We start from the raw sequence: 24,990 nt of genomic DNA, 5'->3' as shown, positions 1-24,990 counted from the left end.
ATTTTTTTAATTTTGGTTTTTGGGCATACCTGGTGGTGCTCAGGGTTTATTCCTGGCTCTGTGCTCAGAAATAGCTCTTGGCAGGCTTAGGGGACCATATGGGATGCTGGGGATCAAACTTGGATCTGTCCTAGGTTGGCTGTATGCAAAGCACTTACCACTGTGCTATCATTCCGGCCCCAACAAGTGAGATCTTGATGTGGAAAATGGAGAAGCTATAAACTGATCATGCCCTGAATCTTGAGCTATTCATCTGTTCATCTTGTTGTGCACAGTCCCCCAAATGCCATTTTCATCTCACAATGAGAAGAGTCTACATAGCCAAGGCTAAATCTTTGACTTCATTGCCCAAATCCAGTGGTAACTCATTATACATATCAGATAAATTTATTGCACTGGTAAAGTACATTTTCATCAGATTTACAGATGGAAAAACTCTAGTAACTTAAGATTCTTGGATGGTCAGTTTCTGTTTTGTGGAGGTTTTGCTTTATAGTGTCGTGGTCTGGGATCATCACCATGATAAGCTACGGGAATGAGGGGGTTGGTTCTGGATTCTACAGGGAGCAAGATCTTGAAGAATTTCTGACTGGGAAACCCTCAAAGTGTGCGTGCGTGTGTGTGTGTGTGTGTGTGTGTGTGTGTGAGTGTGTGTGTGTGTGTGTGACCTCCCATGTGGTTCTCAGGGGCACTAGGGTCACACCTTGTAATACTTGAACAAATGGACTTATAGCTCAATGCAAGGGTCCAAAGATGTGTCCCTGTCATGCTAGGGATTCCCTGGACTATCTTGGCAGTGCCTGGCAGGCAACCTCTAGGGCTGTACCAGCAATATTCAAGGGCTCATATAGTATGGGAGATTAAACCTGAGTTAGGCACTTGTTAGGTGAGCACTTAACTTCTGTTCTATCTTCTGGTACTCAGAATTGTGTTTCAGATTCCAATTTATTAATCTCTGTCACCTAGAAGATGTTAGGCAGCCTTATGTGATTAACAAAGGCAGGTTACTGAGCACCTCAACCTCCATTATCTTTCTCTTGTCAAAACTGGATTTGCACCATGCAGGAGACATGGATTTTGTGTGCATTTATACCTGCAGGATCTGAATGTCACCTGTGTGGACCAATGGTGAATGAGGTTGAGAACATGGGATGTGGAGATGAGCTCCAAATTCTTACCTGGCTTCTCTGAAAGTCAGTGAAGTGGCATCTAGTGTGCTCAGACCTTCCTTTCCATGTTCTGGATACTTCTTTGTCCTAATTTGCCTTCTCCCAACTTCACATTCTCACATTGGAGCATCAGTTCCTTGTCTTGGCAATCACTAAGGCAGTCTGTGTATAATTATAAAAAGCCAGTAGCAAACCCAAACCTTCTCAAAGCCAATTCTTTACTGCTATTTATTAATTTTTTTCCATCCCACCGATGGGGTGGAGGAAAACTCCACTCCCTATGCATTCACAAACTGCAGAGGCGAGAGCTGGGCTCAGAGACCCCACATGCCAGGAGTTCTGCCTGTCTTGCACTGGTATGTGGTGGGCACTGGGCCACATTAGTACTCTAATTCATTACTATTTATGGGAAAGGAAATGGAATACCCTATATATGGAGGATAGCACTCAAATAGATCTCTGAAATCAATGTCTATGTGAACATTACTTTCTAAACAGTTGTCCTCTCTGACTGACTGCCAAGCCTTAGCCTTAAACTATTCATCTATACAATGTATATAGCCCCTCTTATACATTGCCCTTCCACACCCAGAGACCCTCCTACTCCCTAATATCCCAACACGGATTTGTTATCTCCCCCTTATTTAACCCTCTTTTCCCTCAGTTCTTAACTTGTTAGGTACCAAGACCGACCTCCTTCTTCAACAAACCACCATTCAGCTCCTCAATGAAAGACACCCTCTCGATCCCCCATCTCGTGTCTCAGCAAGAAACTACAACCAACATGCCTGCTGAATCAAGCTTGTGACCCCTCTCACCCCCATCAAATCGTGGACTGATGCATGATACCGGAATCAGCTGCAGCAAAACTCTTAGCTCAAGAACATCACAGGACTCTGAAATGCCGCAAATTATATCTTAAACTCTAGACCAAAGTCTGTGATACGAAAATGTGCCTTGGCTTTCACTCCCCACAAGAATATCTCAGAAGACCTAATTGGGAGGTCTATATTGCCTATGTAAGCTTAATACCTTTATAATAATGCATCTTAAGATATGTATTCCTAAACATACAGATAGCCTCCCCCATCACTTTCAGTCACAATAAAAATTAAAAAAAAATAACTTTTTCTACCCCACCCTTTTACTGCTATTTATAGGGTTAAGTCACCATTTGTTTCCAGACTATTTGCAGACACTCCAACTGCAGCTTATACCCACTTGCATTTCTTTATCAGTGAAGGCTAGTAGCTGTCTCAGTAGTCTTTGCTGGCTTGGAGTATTATTGTCTTTTATTAGTCTTTGCCAAATTAAAAGACAGCCAGTACTGGTTTCCTTTATTTGATTTTTTAAGAAATTGACCAATTTTTCTTATGTTGATTGGTCATTTGCATGTTCTGTGTGAATAAATGTTTTTTGGTTTTCCCAGGATAAATTCATAAATCGAAGGCAGCAACCATCCAGCCTGCCATTAGTGTAAGTGCTATGTGGTGATTGCACATTAGTCTCTTCTTGTTCTCTGCTGGCCTCACCCAAAATTCAGCAAGTATCTGTAGATGAGATACTGTTATTGCAAGTGTTCTATAAATTCAGAACATTAATAGTTTTAAATTTTATTTAGATGTAGAAATAAAAGACACTATTATTGAATATTCTATAACACCAGTCTCTGGACTCAGTGTGATAGAACAAGGACCAGTTTTTATTGGCAAGCATTAGTATGCTTCCAATGAGACATTAGAAAATTTTTGGAGCCTCTCTCCAGTCACTTCTTTCCTCACCAGTTGAAAGGGTAGAAGCTAGGTCATTGGTGTGACAGCTGCTGTGCTGTGTTTCTTCGAAATCCTTAACGCTCTATTTTTGACACTTCCTGAAGCAGTGGATTTTCTTTGCTAAAAGATTGGCCAGAGGAAGAGCCTTCTATTCTCCCCCCAGATGCTCTTGTCTATTTCTGGGCTTTGCACTGAAGGCCTGTTCTGGGCAGAGAGGATGGGGTCCTCAGGAATTGGCTGATACTCTTGGTATCCCTGGAAGCATTGTCTGGATTTTGTAGACTCAGCGGAAGCTGCAGACACTCTAGTGTATTTGGTGGGAGAAATGTGGCTGTGTTTATTGGGTCACAGAGTGGAAGCTGGGAGGAGGAAAATACAAATCTGCTTCCTGTGGTGATGACATATTCCACAGGCTGAGCTGATGGAAGTGCACACAGGTCCTATCTGCACGAATTGTCTTCTTTTCATCCACCCTATCTCTTGACCTCTTCATTCCTACTTGCTCCCCTGTGTTCTTGCACTCTACCTGCCCCCACCTTACCTCAGTGGTTCTTTATTCCCCTGTTCCCTCGAGTGTCAGTAGATAAGGTGAGGTGTGGCCAGAGTCCAAGTGTATATGCTTTCGACTGGTCACAGTGAACTCATTGCCCTCAGCTCTATCCCTGCCTGGTTTCTGATTCCCTCAGACATGCACCCTTGACTTTCACCCATTTTGCTTCTTGTCTTGCTCTTTGACCTCACTGCCAATTTATGCTTTGGGCTCACAGGCCCTGCTCTACTTGAATATTTGGCAGTAGCTGACCTCCTAGAAACTGTTCTCAGTGCTCTTTCAGCTGTAGGCACCTGCTGTCTCCTCCCTACTGTGAAGCTCTTGCTCCTGAAATCCCATGCTCTTGGCTTGGCGTGCTCCTAGGTTCACCTTATTCACTGTCCAGATCAGACATGTGGAACCTTTGATCTTCTGTCTAGTAGAGCATTGCTCTGGGGCCTTTCCTGTCAGCAAGGACATTAGTGATCATCTCCTTGCAGAAGGATGCAGGTGGTTTCATAGGCTACCCCTCCACCTCACAACTGCAGCTGCTCTCTGAACTGTCAGGCTGTGCTTGGAGTAGGGGCTTATCTCCACAGACTGAACTCACAGAGGGAACTCAGACTAGAGCAGCCCAGAGGGCCAGATCAGCAGGGTCATTAGCTCTGAGTCTGGAGGACCATTATTCCTTTTTTTAAAATTTTGATTTTGTTTTTTCGGCTACACCTGATGATGATCAGGTCTTACTCCTGGCTCTGCACTCAAACATCATTCCTAGCTGGCTCAGTGGAACCATATATGGTGCTAGGATTGAATCCAGGCCAGTGCTTTACCTACTGTAACTATGGCTTTAAGATCCAAAGGGCCCATTCTTGCCCATTCTTGCCTCTGAGCTCAGAGAGCACTCCTGGTGTGTCCAGGGGACCATATGGGGTGCCAGGGATTGAATCCAGGTTGACTGCATACAAGGCAAGCACCTTCCCTGCTGTATTATTTTTCCAGTCATGTTTTCTTTTCTCATAGCCAGGGCTCTAGAGTCCTAGAACCCCCACAATCAGGGTTTGCTGAGTTTATCAGGAGAGGAATCATGACATGAACTTAATAGTAGAGGAAGTGATGTTTTCTAGTCATCAAGGAGAAAAGAATTTTAATGGAATGTCTGAAACTTATCTCCATGCAAAAGATTCACATGATTCCAAAGGTCTGAAGTGACATATCATTGTTAGTTATAGATATGTAGGTCTTAATGGCACCTCAGGAAATCATCCCCAGGACCACGAGGCCTTGGCTGACTCTGAGCTGAGCTGCTTGATGAAGGTGATGTTCTCTGGGAAGGTAGCACCAATTCCTGCCTGATCCAGTGGGGCTCAGTCATGCAGAGGAAGACTAGTACATGCAGGAGACTTAGTATGTGCAAGCCACACTCTAAGTTCTGAGTATAGTGAAAACAAACCTTTTGTCTTCAGGGCTTCTCTAGAGGTCACCTCAATTTAGGGGACCTTAGTAAACAGAAAGGTCTCTAGGACTACTCATTGTATATGGGGGAAATTAAGATAAAAAGAGGAGATTGTTCCTGCCCCCTTCTAGGGGTACAAAACTTAATGCTTTGTCCCATTTTGTGGAGGTTGATATTTGCTTTGGTGGAACAAAAGAGGCTGGGCGCGGGGTGTGGAATGGATGATGATTTCTGCAGGTTATAAAGCACGGTTTATCTTGGGTTTGTGAATTTGAAAGATTCAGCCTATTTCCATTAGATTGTTTGGCATGCCTTGGTCTCTCCAGAGTTAAGGCAGTAAGATCTCCAATGAAGAAGAAAGGATGCATTACTCAGGAAACAGAACTGTTCCCTGTCCTCGCAATTCTGCAGAAACTCTCTGAACGCTACCCAGCTATCCTTTGGCAAAGAGAGCCGGGCAGTCCCATTTCATAGATCTGGAAGTGGAGGCCCAAGGCAGGAAAGAGGGCCCTAGGTCATGTGAATGGGAGCTGGGCCTTCCCCTTTGGGCTTGGTGTTAGTTCTCTCTAGCTCAGCCTCTCAAAGATTGGGCTCTGGCCACCAAATCCAAATGTAAATCCAAACATAATTGGCTTTGGGTGCACAGTTTAGATAAGATTTACTTTTAAAGGATGACTCTGTGTTCTAACCAGCAGGCCCGGCTCCACGAGGCCCACTTGCACTTAATAACGGCCGGGGAGCAGGGCCATAAATATTGCAAACGATGCAGCTTGAACGAAACGCCCTATGAACCGTAATCAAACCCCCCGTGATTAATTCCAGAACGCAGCTCTGTTCATATTAGACCCGCGGTGGCTTCCCTGATGAGATCAATACAGCGTGGCGGAGAGATCCTAATAGAAGTGTTATTATCTTTTAATCTTCGGGAAAATGCCAACTTCTCGAATCCGTCACCCGGCCGCCTGCTTTATTTTCTTGGTGCAACCTTGAAGGCAGTTGTTTTCCCTGAAATGAAGATACATTAGAGTCTTTTCAAGGCTTTATCAATAATAGGTCCAGGTCCTTCTTTGCAGGGACCACAGAGAGCAGCCACATTTGTATGCGTGACTTGCAACTGGTCGCTGTGACCTTTGCTGTCATCTGCTATTTTCCCTGCAGACAAATGCCGCTGGAGGGAGAGTGGTAAAGACAGATCTTCCTGGGAGGGAGCACGACTTCGCACAGCCAACAAATAACTGCGGGAGGGATTTGGGAAGCCAGGCGTGTCCGTGGGTTAGGACTTGAGCTGCTGAAATGGCCTTGTGGCCCTGAGCAGGCAGCTGTCACCTTTACTGCAGCTTCAGTGGGTCCCCTGAGACCCGAACCGAGTGGCAAGGCTGGAGAGTTTGGGTGGAAAATAAAATGTCAAAGGCCCTCATTCAGTGGCCCAGCAAAATGGTGGGAGATAAGTCTATTTGTACCTGCTGCATCCAGGGTTGCTAGGGTGGTAGGGAGTTGGGATGGCAAGAGGCTGCAGGGGATGTCATCATGGTCAGCTCTGCCTCCAGGGTGGCATAGGATACTGTGGATTTATCCTCCTAGGAGTTAACCAATGAATTCTGGCCTCAAGAGGTCTCAGTAATGAGTTTAAAGAGCATGGAGGGGGCTTAGGCCTTACTGTGTGTCCTGGCTTCTGATTGGGGCCACCCACTGCCCTCTACTTGCTTGCAGATGTTCAAGTTTCCCACAGGTGCCTTGGTTCTCTCTTGAGCAGAAAGGGAAACTGAGTCTTTCTGGGGGAAATTCTGAGGTTGTAGGTTCATAATAGGTTAGGAGGGGAGAGAGCAGGGCTCTCAGGCTTCTTTTGTTTAATCTCCCAAAGGAAGTGGGGACACGGAGGCTCTTCTGGGCGGAAAGGCCAGGAGCCAAGAAAATATCTGAGACACACGAGTCCTTTCCCAATTTTATCAGGGATCATCCATGACACCTTAAAGCCTAGTGCTAGGAAATGTTATTGATCTGTGTCCCATGGAAGGGGAGGGAAAGGAACTGTTTGAAGGTAGAAGAATCTGACACACATTGGGGGCCAAATGGCCACTAAACCCAGAATCATGAGCCCATTGGATTTTTTTTTTAATTTAAATCATTGGTTTATGTCCTTGCTTCTCTACCTAAGCCCTGCCCCTCTTGCAAGCATGCTAACTCAGCAGGACACAGGGATGGAGCCATCCATTAGGAACTCATGATCACCAACAAACTGTTATCAATTGACCTCTTATGGAATTTCCTTCCCTTTTCATCTTTCTACCAATTTGCTGATTCTGCTCAGGTCAGTAAGTCTGAAGACTCACTAAGGGTAGGAATCCCAGTCCTTTGTGCATCCTCTCAATACTTGGTGACAAAAAGAGGGTGGTATGCCTCATCTCTCTCTTCATTTGAAAATTGCCACCAGGTAGATAGCCCCAGTCTTCTGTTAACTGATAGCCATTTACTTTTCCTCTTGGTTGAAGTCACATGATGTAATAACATCATGTAGTTTTCAGGTGGGTTTCCTTGAAATCCACTTGATTATGAAATCCAATTCACCAAAAGTCCACTTCTCTCCTTCATCATGTCATAGATTTCTGTCCCCAGTCTGCTTACACCATCCCCTCATCACCTATCCTTCTGGGAACTGCAAATTGGTTATGTGGTGGAAATTTTTATTTTTGTTTTATCTCATTCAGCTGTTCATTTTCTCTCTCCCTGCCATATATGGGAGGACTCATATGGTGCTTGTCTTTCTCCATCTGGCTTATTGAGCCCAGCATAATACCCTCTAGGTCCATCCATGTTGCTGTCAATGGTGGGATTTTGTATCTTTTTATAGCTGAGTAGTATTCCATGTGCTTGTATATGTATCTTTATGCCAGCATTAATCACAGGGCACTTAGGTTGCTTCCAGTTGTTGGCCATGATAAATAATGCTACAATGTCATGGGAGACACTGACTGTTCTCTCTCATTTGGTAGCAACTGCCATGAATAAAAATCCTTTAGTTTCTGTCCTCAGAGCTCAGGATAGGTGTCTATTATGATGGCGAATATGTTGTGTACATGTTTGTACGCATGTACACACACAGACAACAGGACATTGGTACTCTTTGGAGTTCAGGGCTCCCTGTTAGGATACCCTTCTGGGTTTGAGTTGGGGTGCACACATGTACTCTTTGGACTTCTTTTTCTTCTCTTTGACCTTCCAGCACCAGCCATGTAAAGCAAGATCATGTGTGGCCAGGGTTCTGGCAGTCCATGAGTTTGTCCCAGCATTACAGCAGTTGAGTTAAGGATAAGCATATTGCTCTGTTTTAGGAGAGAAAGGACATTTCTGTAGTCTGCAATTTATGTGTCTAAGTTGGTTTCTTGGACTCTTTCCTTTTTTTCTTTAAAAAAACTTAATAGTGGGGCCAGAGAGATAGCATGGAGGTAAGGTGTTTGCCTTGCATGCAGAAGGATGGTGGTTCTAATCCCGGCATCCCATATGGTCCCCCGAGCCTGCCAGGAGCAATTTCTGAGTATTTTGAGTCAGGAGGAACCCCTGAGCGCTGATGGGTGTGACACCCCCCAAAAAGTTAATAGTATAAATTTTAAAACCTAACTTTAAAATGGATTTGAGAGAGCAGTTGGGAGAAGGGTGCCTTAATCTACACTGGGATTCTGGGCCTGGGCTGGGAACATTGGAACAGAGAAATAGACTAACTAAGTGACCCCATCTTAGGAGTCCCAGGCACTGCTGCCAAGGAACCAGGGAAGGCCTGGCTGTAGGGTTGTCATGGTGACAGGGCAGACACAGGCCCAGGGCCTTGCTGGGTAAGCACAAATGGATGGTGTGCTGCATCCTTCTTTTCATTTGAAAATTACCACTAATTTGCAATTAGTTGGAGGAAAATTGTAGATGGAAGAAAGGGAATTGCTCTTTCAGCAAACAATCCCAACCACTGGAAAATGACTTTTCTCTGAATCATGGTGGAGGGAGACAAAAGGGACAGCTATAAAGACTTTGGAAGATGATGGGAGGACCATGTCATGGTTGTCTCACTTATTAGCTGTTGAGGGACAGGTTGATCTTTTCACAGTTCCCAATGGGGAAAGGGGAATCCCATATCTCCTATCTGAGGAGGATAGGAGATGCTGATCCAATTGAAGTTCTTCGCAATATGTAATCCACACAGATATGAATATTTTAGCAGGCAAGAAAACTCACACAGTCAACTGTTCACCCAGAAGACAGTCACTCCACCACATGGAACTACAAGTCTAAATGAAGCTCAGCTCATCAGCTTTTCTGCCACTTTATTCAGCTCCAAACCGGGGTGAGGGTGGGGAGGGAAAAAGACAGAAGAAGGACAGTGGGAACACAGATACAAATGGGAACTATTTCAAAGGCCTCTATTTACCTCACAATTGGCTGTGTGACCTGGGGAAAGGCTCTCAGCCTCTTTTCTTTTTCCCTAGCTGTAAATATTCAATAATAAACCTAAACTGAAGAGTTGAAAACTCAAGTCCTAGGTATATACAGCAAGTGCCCAGTAAATGATGAACCTTCTGCTTACTACTTGCTTTCACTCATTCTTGTTAGTCTCATGAGATGAGCTATTCTGATATGTGCTAAGCTCCTTTCTGTCTAGGTGTGATCTATAAACTTAGTTCCCTCATCAGAAATCCTTAAGCAGAAATCACTCAGAGTCGTATCCTACTTGGGGGTCTCTAGGGTCCTCAGTCTACACTTCCTTTTTCTTTCTTTCTTTTTTGGTTTTTGGGCCACATCCTGCGGTGCTCAGGGGTTACTCCTGGCTATCTGCTCAGAAATAGCTTCTGGCAGGCACAGGAGACCATATGGGATGCAGGGATTAGAACCAACCACCTTAGGTCCTGGGTCGGCTGCTTGCAAGGCAAATGCCTCTGTGTTATCTCTCTAGCCCCAGTCTACACTTTCTGGAGGATGACTTCTAGCTTCTCTCAGCACACTCAAATCTCTATTCCTGCCAGCAAGCACAACCCATCTTGACCCTGCATGCTAAGTTTTACTCCATCCCTTTTAGGAGTTGGAGAGATATAAGGACTTGGGATTCATAGAGTCAACAGCTCAAGGCCACATCAAAAGCAGTAACTTTGGGGGATAGGGTTGGGCAGATAGTAGAGTCAGGACTTTATATACTGGTATTTCTAGAGTCTGAGAGTTTCAGGACCAGAATTTCTTTGTCAGCACTGTCCTCTGAGGGGCAATGCTGGAAGAATCAGGGATTATTTCTGTTTATTTGCTTAAAGAAGGTGGATTTTATTTATTATTATTATTATTTTTTTTTTTGGTTTTTGGGCCACACCCAGTAACGCTCAGGGGTTACTCCTGGCTATGCGCTCAGAAGTTGCTCCTGGCTTGGGGGACCATATGGGACACCGGGGGATCGAACCGCGGTCCGTCCAAGGCTAGCGCAGGCAAGGCAGGCGCACCTTACCTTTAGCGCCACCACCCGGCCCCTGGATTTTATTTTTTATGACAAAGGTAGGTCAAATAAGTTTTGAAACCTCTGAGATAAGAACTGGACCCTGTTGGTCTCTGAGGTCCCACCACATAGACTGTACTCCTGAGTAAGCCTTGGAACACCCACAAACAAGCCAAATATCCAGATTGTTTCTCTGTTGGAAGCCCTTCTCCCTCTTTCCTTAAAAAAATGCCTTCAAGCCCAAAACCCCAGGTCCATGGGAAAAAGTCTACTCTCTTTTGCTTTCTTTTCTGTGTACCCCTCACACTTAGAAAATCAAGAGAAAAAATTGAGACCCAGTTCAGAAAAAAGAAAGGCACTAGGGATTTGTCAAACAATCCAGTTTGTCTTTATAGCCCCTCATCCCAAGGTCATGCAGCATGAAGGGAGAGCATAGGCCATGCCCAAGTCCCATTTCTGCTCATTCTGTGGCTTCATAAAAGTTCCTTCTTGAAGTTTCAGACTATATTTTTGCCACGATGAGTCATCATGATTTGGTATTTCCAGGGTTCATCCCTGTTCTCTAATTGTTTAGACACAACAATCATCTGGGACACAAATCAAGAAACTAAGCCCATCATGCCACACACAAAGTTGTTCTTTGGCACAATGAGCTGGACTGCCCAGTAGCATTTTCAGCTTTTGTCTTTCCATTAGAATGGATGATGCAACCAAGGAAGAATCACTAGCCCCCATCAGAAGCCTTAGTCATTATAAATTCCATTACTCAACAACTTGGCGAAGATGTCTCCTATGTGTGGCTCATCCTTACAAAAGAAAGGCTGTACCTAGCAAATGGGAGTACCTGGAATGAAGGATGGGTTACAGGCATGGAGGACCAGCTAATTATGTGCACTTTGAAGCTGAGATTTTCCTATTACATGATGAAAGAATGACGGGTTGGAAAGAGAGTAGAGCAATGGCGCTCAAACATCTGTCCCAGGAGCAGTGTTGTGGTCTCATGAGCTCCATTTGCCTGCTATAACCAATAAGAATATTGCCATTCATAAGGAATAATTGTGAGGAACAATGACAGATGTTTCTGCATCCTTTTGTCCCTAACAATAGTCTCTGGCCATCATTGATAACAGTGAATTGAGTATGACTTTGACATCCCACTAGAAACAACAGCTCATACTTTTCCAACACTGGATCTGCCAAGCTTGGGGACTTAACTTTAATGATTTCATTTAATAATACGAATAATTGACAGGGGTATTCTAATTACCCCTAACTTGACAGCAGGCTGATTGAAGCTCAGGAAAAATGATTGCCAACAGTCACACCACTTCTGAAATTCTCAAGATGAAATTTGCATCTTGTCCTTCTGAGGGCAGAGCCTGTGTTCCTAATGGTGCTCCAAACTGCTTCCATTAATCTCTATTGCTTCCAACTCCCAGCAACCCCAGGGGCACCAAATCCACATTTTACAGCAGTAATTTAATTACATCACAGATGCCACATTCTTCGGTCCTATTTTAGGTTTAGTTTTCTCTTAATATGGTTTATAGAATAGAGAACATAAGAAGGGGTCTTTTGTATGCATTGAGCAAAGTGTGACCAGTTTCTAATTAATTCTGAGAATTTGGCTAAGTTTGACTCATAAATAATTCAGATAACAGCACAACACTTTTTATTAATACCTCCCACCATAGAGCATCAACTAATAATAGTAAGTCTGCCCAGGTGTGGTTTTCTAAAGCCAAACATGCAGGACTGAGCTTAGAAATGTGATCTTATGGCTCATGAGCAAACATTTCCTCTATATTCTCATGACTCTGTCTGCCAGTAAAGACCTACATTTTTGGACTTGAACCATTCTTGGACTTGAAGATTCACCATGTACCTCAATAGAATACACAGTGGTATTCTTGCTTATCCTTTAATTCCACAATCCTGACCTTAGGAAACCTATGCTGCCAACTTGGCCCTTAACCCTGGCTGCATAGCAGAATCACCTCATCACAGATGAGTGCTTACATGAATGCAGAGCCTGCTTTATGAATCCAGAAACTCAGAGATAAAGGCGGAGGTTGCTCTAACAGATTTGGTACTCAACAAATATTTGGTAAATTTAGAACAAGAACCACACCTTCTTGGCATAATACAGCTCAATACTACTCATATTCCAACTCTACTGTTTCTTTATGCTATGTGATCCTGGATATGTCTCTCAATCTCTCTGAACCTTAATTCACTTCTTTGTATAATGGGTTAATCAGAAACACTTGTTGTTGTTATTTTTTTAAAGATATTTTGAGACATAATTTACGCACTATCCACTTTATTCATTTAAAATGCACAGCTTAATGCGTGTTAGAGTATTTTTAGAAGGACATATCCTTTGTCACCATCAGTTTTAAAATATTTTAACCCTGGCAGCACATGGTTTTCCCACTCCCAGTACCACTTGGAATGACTCTTGATCATTGACATAGGAGTACCCTCTGGGCACTGCCAGGTGTTAGACCCTCCCGCCAACAAATAAACTGCCATAAGAACTAGCATATCCTTTAGCCATTACTTTATTAATCTCTTTCCTTTACCCAGCCCTAGGAGGTCATTTTTCTGATCCCTGTCTCTGTAGATGTGGGGTCCTGCACATTCCTTGTAATGGGAATCAGTCTTTCAATTATTGAATAGGGCAAATCGTTCACTTCATTTCCTTAATTCCTTCCAGAAAATTTTCTAGATTTAGATTCTAAGTATTGCAATTATTTAGTTAGATTTATTCTTTTATTTATTTTATAAAAAATTTTAAAAAATTCCTTAAAAACAAACAACAAAGCTATTTTTATACAATACTCTACTGAAGTGGTAAAAGCAAAACCTCTTGTCTTTTAGGAGAAAAACATCCAAGTTCTTACCTCAGTGTTATTCATTTAGATTTCTTTTATAGATGAACTTGATTGCAGTGGGAAAGTTATCTTCTCTTCCTAGTTGGATATATTTATCCTAAGAGGTTAATTTTATCAAATGCCTTTTCTGTATCCTTTGAGATGATGCAGTTTTGTAATATCTTCTATTGATTTGATACAGACCATTGATTATTTTTAGATGTTAAACCAATTTTGTATTTTTAGGATAACTTGATCATGGTATATATTTTTTATGTATTGTTAAATTTTATTTAACAAATTTGAAGAAACATTTTACATACATATGCATAAAAGATATTGATCTGAAGTATTTAGGTCTTGTAATGCCTTTGCTTGGTTTCAGGATAGAGTAGCCTCACAGAATGAATTGGAGAGTATGCCCTTTTCTTCTAACCTTTAAAAATGCTTGTGAATTATTGGTGCTAATTCTTCTTTTAAAATTCTGATGAAGGGGGCCAGAGAGATAGCATGGAGGTAAGGCATTTGCCTGGCATGCAAAAGGTCGGTGGTTGGAATCCCAGTGTCCCATATGATCCCCTGAGCCTGCCAGGAGCGATTTCTGAGTGTAGAGCCAGCAGTAACCTCTCAGCACTGAAAAAACAAAAACAAAAATTCTGATGAAGATGCTGGAGTGATAGCACAGTGGAAGGGCATTTGCCTTACACACTATTGATCCAGGATGGACCTGGGTTCAATCCCCGGTGTCCCATATGGTCCCCTGAGCCAGAAGAGATCAAGAGAGATTTCTGAGCCAGGAGTAATCCCAGAACATCATTGGTTGTGGCCCAACCCCCACCCCCCAAAAAAGAGTAAAATTCTGATGAAATTTGCCTGTGAAATAATTCAGTTCTGGATTTTTCTTTGTGGGTATGTAACTGATTGCTAATTTAGTATATTTGCTAAAGGTCTTTCAGAGTTTTCTCTTTATGCTTGAGGCAATTTCAATAATTTGTATCCTATAGGATACTTGTATCCTATAGGAATTTGTCCATTTAACATAAGGAATCTGAATAGTTTGCACATGAGATTGCCCTAAACTTTATTTTTATAATTCTGTAAGAGCAGAATTTGGGGGGGTGGGGGTTGGGCTCCTTATTCGTTTTTATTTTAGTTATTTCAATCTCACATTTTATGTATTATAAATACATAAAGTTAAAGGTTTATCAATTTGTTTGATCTTTTTGAAGAACCAGTATTAGATTTCCCTGATATATTTTCCTACTGTTTTCTTCTTATCTAATTATTTTCTACTCTGATGCTTATAACTTCCTTCCTGCAGCTTGCTTTAGGTTTATCTTGCTCTTCTATTTTTCATGTCTTAGGGTGAAAAATTAGGCAGTTAATTTGAAAATTTTTCAAGAATTTATAGCTATACAACTGATTTTAACTGTGCTCCATAAGTTTTATTTTAATTCACTTAATTTCCATTCAATTAAAAGCATTTTAAAAGTATTTTTAAAAAAAATAAAATAAAAAAATTAAAAGTATTTTTTATGATTTTATTTTTGACTTACTAGTAATTTAGTATTTTATCAATTTTATTTGTTTATAACTTTTTTATTTTGCTTTCTATTATGAATTTCCTCTATAACCAAAGAATATGTTCTGTGCAATTTCAAATATTTAAACATTAATTGTCATTTATTTTCTGGCTTAGAAAATGGTGTATAATCTGGAGATGCCTCAAGTTTTTAATTTTTCTATCCTTTTTTGTTATATAACTGCTCATGAAATTCCCTTTTATTTCTTTTCTTTTTCTTTCTTTCTTTCTTTCTTTCTTTCTTTCTTTCTTTCTTTCTTTCTTTCTTTCTTTCTTTCTTTCTTTCTTTCTTTCTTTCTTTCTTTCTTTCTTTCTTTCTTTCTTTCTTTCTTTCTTTCTTTCTTTCTTTCTTTCTTTCTTTCTTTTCTTTTCTTTCTTTCTTCTTTCTTTCCTTCTTTCCTTCTTCTTTCCTTCTTCCTTCCTTCCTTCCTTCCTTCCTTCCTTCCTTCCTTCCTTCCTTCCTTCCTTCTCTTCCTTCCTTCCTTCCTTCCTTCCTTCCTTCCTTCCTTCCCTCCCTCCCTCCCTCCTTCCCCTCCCTTCCTCCTTCCCCTCCCTCCTTTCTCCCTCCCTCCTTCCTTCCTTCCTTCCTTCCTTCCTTCCTTCCTTCCTTCCCTTCTTCCTTCCTTCCTTCCTTCCTTCCTTCCTTCCTTCCTTCCCTCCTTCCTCCCTCCCTCCTTCCTTCCTTCCTTCCTTCCTTCCTTCCTTCCTTCCTTCCCTTCCTTCCTTCCTTCCTTCCTTCCTTCCTCCCTTCCTCCTTCCTTCCTTCCTTCCTTCCTTCCTTCCTTCCTTCCTTCCCCCTTCCTTCCTTCCTTCCTTCCTTCCTTCCTCCCTTTCCTTCCTTCCTTCCTTCCTTTCCCCTTCCTTCCTTCCCCCTTCCTTCCTTCCTTCCTCCCTTTCCTTCCTTCCTTCCTTCCTTCCTTCCTTCCTTCCTTCCTTCCTTCCTTCCTTCCTTCCTTCCTTCCTTCCTTCCTTCCTTTCTTTCTTTCTTTCTTTCTTTCTTTCTTTCTTTCTTTCTGATTTTGGGGTCACTCTTTCTGATTTTGGGGTCATTCCCGGCAGCAGTCAGGGGTTACTCCTGGCTTTAAGCTCAGAAGTCACTCCTGGCAGGCTCAGGGGACCAAATGGGATGTCGGGATTCGAACCACCATGGGATATTGTCATCTCCAAATTTTATTATCATTTGTTTTTTGGGGAGGACACATCTGGAAGCAATCAGTGCATACTCCTCACTTAGTGCTCAGAGATAAACTTTGAGGGTTCAAAGGGCATATGAGTTACTAGGAAGTAAACCCAATTCAGCTGTGTACAAGGCTCTGTTATCTCCAACTTTACCCCCTCCACCCCCCATAGCACTCAGAAGTTACACCTGGCTCTAAGCTCAGAAATTTCTCCTGGTAGATCGAGGACCATATGGGATGCTGGAGATTAAACTTGAATCTATCCTGGGTCCACCTCATACAAGGCAAAATGCCCTACCACTGTGCTATTGCTCTGGCCCCATGTTACACCCAACTTTTATTTTTCAATGCTATATCTTCCTCAATTCTATCAGTCTTTATATATTTGGGATCTCTGCTTTAGCTTCATACATTTTTTTATTTGTTGTGACTTGCTAATGGATTGGTGCTTTTACCATTACAAAATGTTCCTCATTAACTCTAGTAACACTTTTGATGCTCAAGTATGGTTTCTTTAGCCATTGGGTTTTGATAAAAGCTTAAATTTGCTCATTCATGTGAATCATGTAGAAAAACATGTGGAAAACCTGAAACTCGGGGAAGCATTTGAGAATATTAGCTAGTCCTTTAAACCTACCCTCTTAGGACAACTTACAAGCCTCCTATCAATTTAGCCTGATGATATCCAACAATGGTGCTACCTAAAGTTCTCTCTTTCAAGGGTTGAGGAAAGGCACATTTTATGGTGCTGGGTGACACTCAGGAGACCACACAAAAATGGTGATTGAAAATAGGGTTTCTGCATGCAAATAATGTACCCCCAACCCTTTGAGTCACTTTCTTGACCCAATTTTTGATATTTTATAAAGATAAATGGAGGAGCAAAGAGTTTGAATCACTTTCAAGCCAAAAAGCCAATTCCGCATGGATCTTTCAGACTCCAAAGTACCTCTTTTATGCTATGAGCTTCCATGGCCAGTTATCTACAGGTATTGACTCCTTTATCCAACTAAAGATAAATTACAGTGATCAAGCACTGGACTTGGCGGCTATAAAAGTTTGGAGTGAATCTTGGAATCTCTCTTTCCTAGTGGAAAGGCCTTCCACATCTTTAACCTTCTCATGACTCATTTGGTTAAATGGCAATTCCTATGGTCTCTGTTTCACAAGAAAGCAATGACTAATTATGTTGATAATAGTGATTTTTCAGTAAATAACAGTGTAAATTTAAATAACATAAATTTTCTTGTACTGAGAAATGTAAAATGAAACTGACTGTTATCTGATGGCTGTCTCTATCCCCTCTTTTCTCTTTCCCCCTCTCTTCTGCCCTGAAGAAGCCAGGATGACCTCCCAGAATTCTTTTCCCCTATTCTCAGAGACTTCTTTAGCATTCCTTATGCACATGTAGGCCACCTGTCAACTCTCCAGGGTTCATGCTCATATCAGAACTCTACCCAACCCAGAGTTCATAGCAGGTTGGTGGCTAGGAGAAGCAGCAACTTGGGAAATTATGCCTCTGTCCTGTAATCCAGTTGCAGCTAGGGAAAAATCTATTCTGGGAGCCTGGCACATTGGGAAGTGCTCAGCCCTCCTTTTAGTAGGACTGATGAGTGAGATCTTATTCTGGGTAGGATCACTCTGGCACTGTCTCCTCCATTTTCTGGGGCTGGGCAATGATCCCACTTGCATTTTTTGGGGACAGAGATGGTGAGTGCTGCTTGAAGTACTCTAGCTATAAACCTGCTCTAAATCATGGCAATTCTGACCATTTGTGCCTGACTCACAAAATGAATAGGTCAATTACTTGTCCACAACTCACAGGTTTTACCCCATGAGGCCTGCCTTAGGAAACTGACTTTTCAACCTCTAGTTTATACCTAGGGCTTTCTTTTTGCTAGTCTCCTGCCCAACATTTTAATCAATCAGTATTCCTTGAAATAGGATATAAGTTCTCCAGGATGTTGATCCACTCTTCAGGGACTAAATTTTCCACCTCAATATACTCTGAAAAAACAAAAGTCTAAACTGGATTTTTTTAAGTGTCAGAGGAAAAAAAGAATCAAGGATGAGATTGGTAGCCAAGCAATCAGCTAGAACAAATCTTTTTCTAGAGACGGGGCTTTTCTTAAGAAAAAGAAAAGTACACATACTGAATAGTTACATTTAGGATTAATCAGAGCCCAAGTGTTTCTTAAGTGTGGCATTCAGGGTATTTGTCTCATATTTGCATTAAAAAAAAATCAGGTTATCTGAAAGGCTCACAACAGTGGCAGCCAAGAAGTTTGAGCAAGGCATCCTTTTCCAGAACATTCCCTCTTGCCATTTAGGGCAAAATTTTTATTATATTATTATTATTATTGCTGGGGTTTTTTTTTGGATTTTTGGGGGGTCACACCCAGTGATGCTCTGGGGTTACTCCTGGCTATGAGCTCAGAAATTGCTCCTGGCTTGGGGGACCACATGAAATGCTGCACCACTGCTCGGGTCCTAATTATTATTTTTTAAAATTTAAACATCATGGTTACAAGGTTGTTCACACTATAGTTTTTTTTTTTTTACAGATAAAGTTGTTCATGATTGAGTTACAATTATACAATGTACAACAACCTTAACCAGTACACATATCCTGCCACTAATGTCAACAGTTTTCCTCTTCTCCTCCCTGATTCCCTTTCCCTTCCACCCCCCCACCCCACACACACCTGCTTCTGGGGCAGGCATTTTAGCTCTCTCTCTTTCTTTCTTACCCTTTACTATTCTTTTCTTTTTTTAACACTGTTTTTTTTTTCTACTATTAATGAAGGGGTGCCAGGTATGTCTCTTTCATAGTAGAAACTTCTATAACTTTGCACTTTCCATATCTTGTGGCAAGCTTCCCACCATGGATTAGTACTCCCAATCTTCTATTGTATTTGAATTATCCCCACACTCTCTTTTATTTTCCTTATATCCCACAGATGAGTGAGATTTTTCTATGTTTATCTTTCTCCCTCTGATTCATTTCACTCAGCTTAATACTCTCTATATCCAGCCATGTATAAACAAATTTCATGACTTCATTTTCCTAATAGCTGCATTGTATTCCATTGTATAATATACTTCATTTTCTTTAGCCACTCATCTATTGATGGGCACCTAGGTTGCTTCCAGATTCTGGCTATTGTAAATAGTGCTGCGATGAACATAGAAGTGATTAGGCCATTTTCCCTAGGAGTGGTATTGCTAGATCATAAGGAAACTCAAGTTTCAGTTTTTTGAGGAATATTCATATTGTGTACCAGAAAGGCTGGGCTATTTGGCATTCCAAACAACAGTAGATAAAGTCTCTTTCTCCCTACATCCATACCAGCACTGGTTATTATTGTTCTTCGTGCTGTGTGCCCGTCTCTGTGGTGTGAAATGATGCCAATTGTTGTCTTTTTTTGCACCTCCCTGATTATTAGTAATAAAAACAGTTTTCTCATGTGCCTTTTGACCATCTATATTTCTTCTTTGAGGAAATGTCTGTTCATTTCTTATCCCCACTTTTTGATTGGGGTCAACTTTTGAACATGCTACTGAAGGGAAGAACAGGTTGGCAATATTTTAGAGTTTGGTGTCTGCATTCCATTTCAATGGACAGCTAGAGAAGACCAGCAGGACCAGCTCTGCCCTACTTTCTGAATAGAACAGTCTTAGCAGGGCTGAAGAAGTGTTTTTTCCTGGGGTTAGGCCTTTAAATACATGGGGTGGTTTGGGTCTGGGGGACTGCAGGAGTCATCTTTATCCTATAGCCACCTTAAGATTTGCCGCTGGATTTGAGGAATCATTTGTCCTCAAAGGAGTCCCCAATTCATTAAAAAAAATCTATTTATTTTTATTTCTTTATATTGATTTTAGCCTCAAGGAGCCTCGGAGACCTTCCACTTTAGTGGGGATAACCATAGAAAACTCAATGGAATTACCATGAGGAGTTGAGGGTATGGTTTAAGCATCTCTCTAGGTCAGGATGGGAGAAATTCTGTGCCCCTGAACAATTCTGTCTGTGTTATGCTAGAGAGGAGTTTACATTATTTTCTCCCTTGCAGAACACCAATACCAGTCTCATGAAAAATTGGGAGAGATACTAGTAGTTGCCATCTTCTCCTAGAATCTTTTTCTCTTCTAGTTATCTAACTTACAAAAGAATATTCTCATTATAGTTCATAATAAACTTGCTAAAATTGCTTATCATCCTGAAAACTTCCTAAAAAATAAAGTTCCAACAAAAATAAAAATGTTAGCTACTATTCAGAACAAATTAAGTAAAATCTAATAGCCACTATTGGATTCAAGTTTACCAGAGATAGGTATAATTCTAAAAACTATCTTTTGATATATAAAAGTTAATAAAAAACTTATCAAATGAATGAAGTATTGCTCACATTGGCAACTCTTATGAAAGGACACTAATCCTCCCATTTTATAGATGAAGCCCTAAAGGGTTCAAAGGATGAAATGACTTCCTAGGTAACACTAGCATGGAGTTGACATTGAAAACCTGGTACATCCAGACTCAGATCCAAGGGAATAAGACCAAAACCTTCATGCCTCTACCCCTTTAAAATGGTCTATTCTAGAAAGGGTTTGCCTTGATTTGCAATTTATGGGCAGATCCCAGCCTGCAGGACTGATTTTGAATTTATGATGCACACTTGGGCCTTTCGTGACTCACGCTCCTGATATTTCATTAGGCCAACCTGTAATTGTTGTGGTAAATGTTTACACATCTATAAATTATTATTAGGCAAGTAGGGTAAGGTCAACCTTTATCTTTTAAGTTATAGAAAGCAGACTCCAGAGATTTCTTCACAGACAAAGGGGCTGGTATCTGATTAATTATAGGCAGGGTTGATGTCATATTGACAAGACTATTTCTTGTAGTTAATTTTCAAGCCTCAAATGGGTCATCTTTTTTGAGTATGAAAAATTATCACCCTGGGCCCAGAGATATAGCACAGTGGCGTTTGCCTTGCAAGCAGCCGATCCAGGACCAAAGGTGGTTGGTTCGAATCCCGGTGTCCCATATGGTCCCCCGTGCCTGCCAGGAGCTATTTCTGAGCAGACAGCCAAGACAGCCAGGAGTAACCCCTGAGCACTGCCGGGTGTGGCCCAAAAACCAAAAAAAAAAAAAAATTATCACCCTTTTACTGATTGTTTTGCAAGTGACTCCATTTTAAATCACTAATGACTATTGATAGATGATCTTTTTTTACTCTGTGAAGCAAAGTCCCAGATGCCTCTGAGGTTTGAAGCTGAACCTTGTTTTACTATGTTTTCTACTTATATTTATTTAGGTTCAGGGCTTTATTTCAAGCTCAGGTGTTTCATGGCATTAATTATAAAAAGCAAAAAACAAAAATGCAGGCCTAACAATAAACATAAGCTAATGGAAGAATTAATGAATAAGAGACAAATCTATTGGTGCTCAGACATCTTAGAGTTTCTAGAGTGTGGGACTATGAAAGGCAGCACCTGTATTTATACTCAGTTATTGAAATGAGATAATGTGTTTATGTTACTCTTTCTAGATATCATGGCCAAAATAACTGGAAGTAAGATCTCTGTGGAATCAAACCCACTTCTTTTTCTTGACACTTAGCTTAGCAGCTGAGTCTTTTAGCCAGGTTACAAGAACCTGGCTGAAAAATAAAATACATATAATTTTTTGTAGATTTTTTTGGGGGGTATACTTTTTAAACATCACCCTTGGGTATAGCACAATTATCAGAATTCATCCAATCTTGCCCTCAAAGCTCCATTCTTCTGTTGTTGGGACAAAGGGAAAGGTGTATGAACTCTGTGATCTTCTGACCTTTGGAAGCATTTAAGAATATTAAACACAAAATTGAGATCTTTCTCCTACCCTATCTGCTTCCTGAAAGCACTGCCTGATTAGTGATATAATTGAAAGATTGGTTTTATTCCACTTGCCTTATCTTTTCTTTTCTGGCCTATGCCCTCTTTATCTAGGCTACCCCTAAAATGTGAATATTCTTGAGAACCCAAAATGTGATGCTTTCACTTAAATGTATCCACAGGTTCCATTTCCTGTCACTGACTATGTGCTACGGCTCTCCTTTTCATACATCAGCAAAAACATTTTACTCAAGACTTTATTTGTGTTTGTCATTTTATCACAAACTGGACAGATTGAAAATGATCATGTGGTTGATGGGATAAGGGTAGTAGGAAAGGTTTTCTAGACCCAGAAAAGGTCAAGAAGCTGTAACAAGACTGTAGAACATTATTTGGAAATCTCTTATATAACTTCTGGAATTATCTAGGAATCTTACTTTTAAGGAAAAGGAAATCTTACTGTATTTATAAGAGCTAATAACACTAAATTATTTATAAAAGCCTTTCTTGTCCCTGGCCTGTTTGCTCTCTATACTTGGACCAGGAAAGGCCCGATTTAGGATCCAATTGGAATAGCTGCTTGGCTTGCAAATGCTGGACATCAGCATTTTGACTCTAATAGCTAAGCTGTCTACCTGCCTCAGCAATATATAGAGGTATTTATTCATTAGACTCTTCTCAGAGCAGCACAAATATTCCTTAAATGGATTAAATTCACCTTTTAGAATTCAGCAATGAACTTAAACACATTTATCTGTTTATATGTTCTGTTTATAACCAACAATCTTATGTCGTGTGTGTATAAATTCATAATAATTTCTCCCCTTCAAACTTTGGATTCATTTATCCAAAGAGAACAATGAGAATTGCTTTGTTCCTAAAATTTGTACAGTATTATCCCACCTTGCTTCCACATTGTGTGTTAGTCTCTGACTACATCTTAAAAACAAATGCCAATTAAATGAATATAAAGTGTTTAAAAAGAGGGATGAAATAAGTATTGTGTTTTACCTATGAGCATCAAATGTCCAAATTCTTCTTAGCATTATGGATGATGGAAAAACCAAGTGTTTCATTATTCATGGGACAAACTATTGCTTTACTCTTGGCCCATTTCCCCAGTAGTTCCACAGCACGCTTTATTCCTCAACTCTCTTTTTTGACAACATAGCCCTATCTCTAAAGAGTCAGGGTAAGTAGCCCTGAAACATCCTGAGTTCCTAGGTACCCTGTAATTCAGAAGATTCAGCCACTCCATTTCAGAGATTGTTGAATTCCTGCAAAGCATTAGAAGAACCTATATATCAGTGATGGCGAACATGGGGCTCTCGAGCCGCATGTGGCTCCTGGCCAAAATTAATGCGGCTCTTTGCCTCTTATCATTATTTTGCATACTGTGGTTCTTTGCCAAGTTTGGATTTGGTTCTGCTGCTCCTGAGGAGGGACCTCTGAGGACCCGCCCCCAGGCTGCGTCATCCCGTCTTCCATCCCTCGGAAACAACTGCATGGGCCAGCGACTGGGGGTGTGTGGGGGTGGAGGGGAACCAGTGTGGCACATGTTGGGTCACATCTTGCCGTGAGTTCTTAGTGTGGAGGACACAGCACATCCTCACCATCACTGCAGGATCTTGACCCTCACTCAAAATGGCAAAATGCAATATGTGTTGAATAGATTATTGTTAAAATTAGATGCTTTTGTGTGAGTGTTTGTCTGTTTTGGCAGATCACTGCGTGGTGTGGCTCTCTGACTCTCACAGTTTAAAATTTTGGCTCTTTGTGTCGAACTTGTTCACCACTCCTGCTATATATGGACGTCTTAAAATAAAATGAACTGGGGGAAGGGGCTTGAGTGATAACACAGCAGAGAGGATGTTTGCCTTGCATGCAGCCAACCTGGGTTCAATCCCCATATATGTATGTATACATATATGTATTCATATATATATGAATATATGCATACATATATACATATATGTATTCATATATATGAATATATACATATATGTACTCCATATAGTCCCACAAGCCTTCCAGGAGTAATTTCTGAATGCAGAACCAAAAGTAACACCTGAGCACTGCTGGGTGTGCCACTCCCCGATATAGGATGCAACTTCACTGACATTCTTCCCAAACCTATGTCCTTGATTCTTAAATTTAACAATGTTTATGATTTCTTCAACCAATGGAATATAACAGAAGTGGCACAATGTGACTTTTTTTGTCCCCCCACTCACAATACAGACCAGGCAAAGGGCTTGGTTTGAGGTGTATATGGGGAGCATTTACTGTACCTCCTCTTTCTATATAGTCAGTATAAAGAACACAGCCTGTGGTAAGCATTAGGAGGCCTTATCTTTTCTTTTTTTTATTTATATAGATAAAAATTTATATATATATTTATATATATTTATTTATATATATAAACCCTTCACCAGTGCAACATTCCCATCACCAATATCCCAAGTGTCCTTCCTCCCCACCACATACTGGCCTGTACTCTAGACAGGCTTTCTACTTCCCTCATTCAGTCACATTTTGTTATGACAGTACTCAGTGTAATTATTTCTGTGACTGCACTAAACAATCCCTGTGGTGAGCTCATGTCAGGAGCTGGGCCCTCCAGTCCTCCTCTATTTTGTCTTTGAGAATCATTACACAAGTGATTTTCATTTTTCTCAAAACCCATAGATGAGTGAGACCATTCTGTGTTTATCTCTCTCCCTCTGACTTACTTTACTCAGCACAATAAATTCCATATACATCCATGTATAGGAAAATTTTATGACTTCATCTTGTTTGATGGTTGCAAAAATTTCCATTGCATGTATGTACCATAGTTTCTTTAGCCATTCATCTACCATGTGACTTTTAAAATTAGATCCTAATGACCTTAGAGCTTCTTCTTTCTTTGCTAAAGACCTGTCATGGGGGTTCTGGGCTCATGATGCTAGAAAGATCATCTGCTTCCTCCATCTCACCCGAGTCCAACATTCTGGCCATTCTCATCAAGTGCGCATAGGTGAATGAAAAAGACTTCCAGTAATTCCAATCCCCAAATGTGCAAGTCATTCTTCCTCTCTGAATCTT

The 24,990-nt window shown here is 41.1% G+C and overlaps 1 non-coding gene across 1 annotated transcript; it reads right to left on the bottom strand.

The window, feature by feature from the left end:
• Positions 1–24,119: 24,119 nt before the first annotated feature.
• On the bottom strand, positions 24,120–24,252 carry LOC126029378 (small nucleolar RNA SNORA51). Its single transcript, XR_007502989.1, has one exon. It is a non-coding gene; the product is annotated as a small nucleolar RNA SNORA51 (small nucleolar RNA).
• Between the last annotated feature and the right edge of the window lie 738 nt (positions 24,253–24,990).

This window comes from Suncus etruscus, chromosome 14, assembly GCF_024139225.1.
Source record: "Suncus etruscus isolate mSunEtr1 chromosome 14, mSunEtr1.pri.cur, whole genome shotgun sequence".
In the NCBI taxonomy this organism is placed as follows: Eukaryota; Metazoa; Chordata; class Mammalia; order Eulipotyphla; family Soricidae; genus Suncus; species Suncus etruscus.
The sequence above is the reverse complement of the archived record's forward strand: the minus strand, read 5'-3'. Positions and strand labels throughout refer to the sequence as shown.